A 6,766-nucleotide genomic window follows, 5' to 3' on the forward strand; every position below is an offset into this window, starting at 1 on the left:
TAAGCCCAAAGGCTCCAACAAGGAAAAATAGCCCAGTGCGGAAAGGAAATAAGGAAATAGATAAGCTACAAGAGTAGTAATAAATAATCAAAATAGAATATTCTGAGAACAGTAACAATATTAAATTAGACCTTTTATATAGAAACAATAAAAAACTTCAAAACAAACAAGAGGAAGAGAAACAAGATAGAACAGCGTTCCCAAGTGTAGTGACAGAAGTGAGGCTTAACTATCTCTTATGAGTAATCGTTTTCAAATTTTATTTTGTAATCAAATAGATAAACATCTACGTTTTGGGGCGTTCACCTAATCAATCATGTTAGGTAGTAGGTTGGCCAGGGCACCAGCCACCCGTTGAGATACTACCGCTAGAGAGTTATGGGGTCCTTTGACTGGCCAGACAGTACTACATTGGATCCTTCTCTCTGGTTGCGATTCACTTTCCCTTTGCCTACACATACACCGAATAGTCTGGGATATTCTTTACAGATTCTCCTCTGTCCTCATACACTTGACAACACTGAGATTACCAAATAATTCTTATTCACCAAAGGAGTTAACTACTGCACTGTAATTGTTCAGTGGCTACTTTCCACTTGGTAAGGGTAGAAGAGACTCTTTAGCTATGGTAAGAAGCTCTTCTAGGAGAAGGACACTCCAAAACCAAACCATTGTTCTCTAGTCTTGGGTAGTGCCATAGCCTCTGTACCATGGTCTTCCACTATCTTGGGTTATTATTATTATTATTATTATTATTATTATTACTTGCTAAGGTACAACCCTAGATGGAAAAGCAAGATGCTATAAGCCCAGGGGCCCCAACAAGGACAATAGCCCAGTGAGGAAAGAAAACAAGGAAAAATAAAATATTCTAAGAACTGTAACATTTAAATAAGTATTTCCTACATAAACTATGAAAACTTAAAAAAAAAAAAAGAGGAAGAGTAATGAGATAGAATAATGTGCTCGAGTCTACCCTCAAGCAAGAGAACTCTAACGCAAGACAGTGGAAGACCATGGTACAGAGGCTATAGCACTACCCAAGATTAGAGACCAATGGTTTGATTTTGGAGTGTCATTTTCCTAGAAGAGCTGCTTACCATAGCTAAAGAGTCTCTTCTACTCTTACCAAGTGGAACGTAGCCCCTGGACAATTAAAGTGCAGTAGTTAACCCCTTGGGTGAAGAAGAATTGTTTGGTAATCTCATTGTTGTCAGGTGCATGAGGAGAGAGAAGAATCTTTAAAGAATAGGTCAGACTATTCGGTGTGTGTGTGTGTGTGTGTGTGTAGGCAAAGGGAAAGTGAACCGTAACTAGATAGAAGGATCCTATGTAGGATTGTCTGGCCAGTCAAAGCACCCCATAACTCGGTAGCGGTAGTATTTCAACGGATGGGAGTTCTCTTGCTTGAGGGTACACTCGGGCACACTATTTTATCTAATCTCTCTTCCTCGTGCTTTGTTAAAGTTTTTATAGTTTATATAGGAGATATTTTATTTAATATTCTTAAAATATTCATTTTTTCCGTGTTTCCTTTCCTCACCCGGGCTATTTTCCCTGTTGGAGCCCCTAGGCTTATAGCATTCTGCTTTTCCGACTAGGGTTGTAGCTTAGCAATTAATAAAAATAATAATAATAATAATAATAATAATAATAATAATAATAATAATAGTGAATTACCAATCAATTGGAATACATTCTTCTTCAATGAATTTCAATCTATGTATTAACTGTATCACTGTATAGAATATTGTAGCAGAAGATCCTTCAGGAACATTGGTATGTAGTCATAAAACAAGTAGGCCTACCAATCTGAATTTGAGAAATTATTGATAGCATTGGGCTTTTGTTCTTTAAAATAGCGATGGCTAGCATCTATATATATATATATACAGTATATAGGTGTATATATAGAATATATATATAAATATATATATATATGTGTGTGTGTGTGTGTGTGTGTGTGTGTGTATACGTGTGCGGACGATTTTTCGCGAAAAAAAATATTCGAAAGACAATTGTTCGAAAAACTTTTTTTTCGAAAACCAATTATTCGAAAATAGTTGTTCGAATGTGTATTTGTTCGAATTTACAATTGATCAAATTAAAAGATATTCGAATAAGCAATTTTTCGAAATTTATGTTGGATTCCATAGCATACTTTACTTAACCATAAAGGAGAATAGGATTAATGTTAATTAAAGAATATTTTAAATTTATTGAAGTCTTATTTACATATCTTTGCACTTTTATGTCAAATAAAATAAAAACATTTTAAAGGCAATTAAAATCAATACTAATATAAAAAAGGAAATCAGACATTTTATTACATCATAGATTGTGTTGTTTAGAGAAAGAAACATCATCTTTTACTGTTTTAGCGCGACATTTACAGTAATTTGCAAATTTATGGCACTTCCATGTTTTATCTTGTATTCACTTGTCTCTAACATTTATATTGTTCGATCACTACTAACACTTGTCTTTCCTTTTTCACTATTAATGAACCAGCCGTTATAGAGTTTAAGAAATTTCTACTAAATAGGAAAACGTCCAACATAACAGTGAGAATTTTAATGTTTATTTTCCCAAGAAGAATTTGTTTACCGTTCATTTTAATTTTTATTTTATATTATAAATGCATTTAAAAAAAAAAAAACATGCAATTGAGTTGTTTCTCATTTAACTACTCATTCGATTATTAATGTTTATTTTCAAAAGCAGGATTTGTTTACGGTTCATTTTTTATTATAAATGTATTTAAAAGATAAACAATTCAATTGAGTTGTTTCTCGTATAACTAATTAAACCGCAGAAATTAATAAATTCTTACACTTATTCAACAAGTCGCTGTAACTCATGGATTCGAACATTATTAATTTCGAATATCTTGTAATTCGATCAATTGCAAATTCGAACAATTACACACTCAAAATATAGTTTTTCAATGATTGGTTTTCGAAAAAGAAAATTTTTTGAACAATTGTGTTTCGAATAATTGCTTTTCGAAAAATCGTCAGCAAATCATATATATATATATATATATATATGTACATATATATATAAATATAGAAATATATATATATATATATATACGTATGTATATATATATATATATATATATAAATACATATTCTTGCCTGTCCCGCTAAACGGCGGCAACCCCTCAGAAAACAACATATCCCACAAATGGCCCAAACTAGCGTGTTATAGTTACGTTATTGGGGGAACATATGGCTAGGGTCGAATCTGTGTATGTGTGTGTGTCTGCTGGTCAAGTACACTGGTGTAGATTAAATACCAAAATGAAAACTTCTTCTACATTTTAAAATCAGAGTAATGCTATTTTCTCATCCTTATCTCTCTCTCTCTCTCTCTCTCTCTCTCTCTCTCTCTCTCTCTCTCAAAAATAGTAAAGCTACTGTTTCATTCATAGATCTCTCTCTCTCTCTCTCTCTCTCTCTTGCAAGTAAAGCTAGTTTCATTCTTAGATTCTCTCTCTCTCTCTCTCTCTCTCTCTCTCTCTCTCTCTCTTTCTCTCGAAAGAAGTAAAACTCTTGTTTCATTCATCTCTCTCTCTCTCTCTCTCTCTCTCTCTCTCTCTCAAAAATAGTAAAGCTACTGTTTCATTCATAGATCTCTCTCTCACTCTCTCTCTCTCTCTCTCTCTCTCTCTCTTGCAAGTAAAGCTACAGTTTCATTCTTAGATTCTCTCTCTCTCTCTCTCTCTCTCTCTCTCTCTCTCTCTCGAAAGAAGTAAAGCTATTGTTTCATTCATCTCTCTCTCTCTCTCTCTCTCTCTCTCTCTCTCAAAAATAGTAAAGCTACTGTTTCATTCATAGATCTCTCTCTCTCTCTCTCTCTCTCTCTCTTGCAAGTAAAGCTACAGTTTCATTCTTAGATTCTCTCTCTCTCTCTCTCTCTCTCTCTCTCTCTCTCGAAAGAAGTAAAGCTATTGTTTCATTCATCTCTCTCTCTCTCTCTCTCTCTCTCTCTCTCTTGAAAGTAAAGCTACAGTTTCATTCTTAGATTCTCTCTCTCTCTCTCTCTCTCTCTCTCTCTCTCTCGAAAGAAGTAAAGCTATTGTTTCATTCATAGATCTCTCTCTCTCTCTCTCTCTCTCTCTCTCTCTCTCTCTCTCGAAAGAAGTAAAGCTATTGTTTCATTCATCTCTCTCTCTCTCTCTCTCTCTCTCTCTCTCTCTCTTGAAAGTAAAGCTACAGTTTCATTATGATCCAATAGACTGGAACAAATATGCGGAAAACATCAGTAAAATAATTGAAGAAATTCCAAAGAAGATCCAAGTGTTAAAGAGACTTATAAAGAAAGTCTACATCAATCAACACATTCCATCAAAGAACAATAACAAGTCCAATATGGTGAATATGCTGATTGATGCATTGGGAAAAAGAATACCAAAATGGTGTAATACATGTAAGATATGGTATTCCATTAATAATCCTCAACAACTGATTAGAAAATGTAATGCCTGTAATGTTCCAACACACCCCACATGTGCTGAAATACAGCAAAAAATAAAAAATAGAGACACAAAGGTATTCTGCTCAACATGCTTAGTCTGGATAGAAAATATAATTAAGTCGAGACTAAAGCTGCAAATAGTTGAAGAAGAAGAAGAAGAAGAAGAAGAAGAAGAAGAAGAAGAAGAAGAAGAAGAAGAAGAAGAGAAAAATGAACAGGATATGTGTAAGGATGCAGAGGAAATCATTGATATAACTTATGATGCCATCCAACAACATACTTATGAAGAAATAAATTATCAGATGGAAACAAATAATAGACCCAAGAGACTCTACCTGGACCTACATACTTTTAGGGAAGAGCAAGAACAAGAAAAAAAAAAAGAAAGATATAGTCTGTAATAGGCTAAAAAGAGGGAATTGCAAATTTGGCGAAAGATGCTACTACAAGCATCCAAAGATATGCCATAATTATGAAATATATGGTAAATGTGCGTATTTAGACGGATATGGAGACGAATGCAGAGATCTCCATCCAAAAATATGCAAAACCCTAAAAGAAGGAAAAGGATGCAGTTTCAACAAAAAATGTCGATATATGCATCCTGCAACTATGAATGAGAGTAAGAAAACTCAGCAAACTGAAAAGAAAAACAAAAATGAAACAAAAAAAGAAACAAAAAAGCAGGCCGCGTATATACCGCACTATGCACCAAAAAAGGCCTTTCAACCTAAATCTCCACAAATAGAGCCCAACTACAAAGAATGCATATATAATGCCAGGGGTTGGTGCAGATATGGGGATAATTGCAGGTTTACACACAAAAATAAGTATGAAAGCGAAAGAACAAATATTATGGAAAAGTTGGATTTTTTAATGGCAGAATTCCGAGAAATAAAGAAAAGAACATCATATCAGAACAGGAAGGAAGCATGGGAGAATCCATATTATTACCAATATTAAATAATGGGAATGAAACACAAACCATAATAGTGATGAATGCACAGGGTTTAGTCACGAGTAACTCTAAAAGGAAAATAGAGTTCCTAGAAGAACTAACCCAAATTGAAAAAATAGATATATTAAATATAAGTGAAACATGGTATTCCCAAGAGACTGGCAGTGATGACCAGATAAAGGGTTTCCAAACTTATAGATCAGACAGAAAAAATAGGAATCAAGGGTGAACCGCAATATATGGAAGAGACATAAATCAAGGAAAAGTCTGTGAAAAACACAGCAACACAGAATGTGAATTGATTGCGGTAGAATTTGAATTTGAAAAACTAGTGAATATTGTAGTTTACAGACCCCCAAATACTAAGGAGTTTGACATAATAATAGAAAAAATAGATGATATATGTAGAAACCATAAAGACTGGAATATACTCCTATCCGGAGATTTTAACTTTCCTTTCGTGATTGGAAAGAACGGATAGAAGAAAGTGGTTGTATGTATACATATAAAAAAGAGAGTAATAGTAGCGCAGAAGATAAGAGGCAATTTGAAAAGCTTCAAGATATGCTATTAGAACATAATATGCAACAAATAAACCACATTCCAACAAGAAAGGAAAATGTCCTAGATCTAGTATTTGTGAATGAGGTGAATTATGTTAAAGAAATAATAGTGTATAACACGGGAATTTCAGACCACAATGTCATAGAATTGATAGTTCATTCCAAAGCAAGTGATCACAGAATTAATAAAAGCACAAAACTTTGGGAAGGATATGGAAAATATAATTTTTACAGTAAGAATATAAAATGGTCAGAAATAAATGAAGAACTGAATAAAGAATGGAAAAATGTATTTATAAGTGATGATATACAGGTAAATACGGACATACTGTACAAAATACTGGAGAAAATTGTTGAAAAATATGTACCGAAAAAAAACAATAAACAAAAGACGTGCATACCAAGAGACAGAAGGATTTTATTTCAGAAAATTAGAAAGTGGAAGAAAAATCTTGCAAAAGAAAAAAATGTGTGGAAAATGAGGGAAATAAAATGTAAGATAGAAAATGCAGAACAAAAGATTATACAGTCGAAAGAAAATGAAAAAAGGGACTTAGAAGAAAGGACACTTCAAAATATAAAAAGAAACCCCAAAGTACTTTACTCCTATGCAAAAAAGATGAATAAAAGGAGAATAGAAATAGGCCCTCTAAGAATTGAAGGACGGCTAACGAATGAAAAAAAGGAAATATGCAACATATTAGCAGAAAAATATAAGAGTGAGTTCACACCAAGAATTGCGAATGAGAATAATGAAACAGAT

This window comes from Palaemon carinicauda, chromosome 12 (genome assembly GCF_036898095.1).
Source record: "Palaemon carinicauda isolate YSFRI2023 chromosome 12, ASM3689809v2, whole genome shotgun sequence".
Classification (NCBI taxonomy): Eukaryota; Metazoa; Arthropoda; class Malacostraca; order Decapoda; family Palaemonidae; genus Palaemon; species Palaemon carinicauda.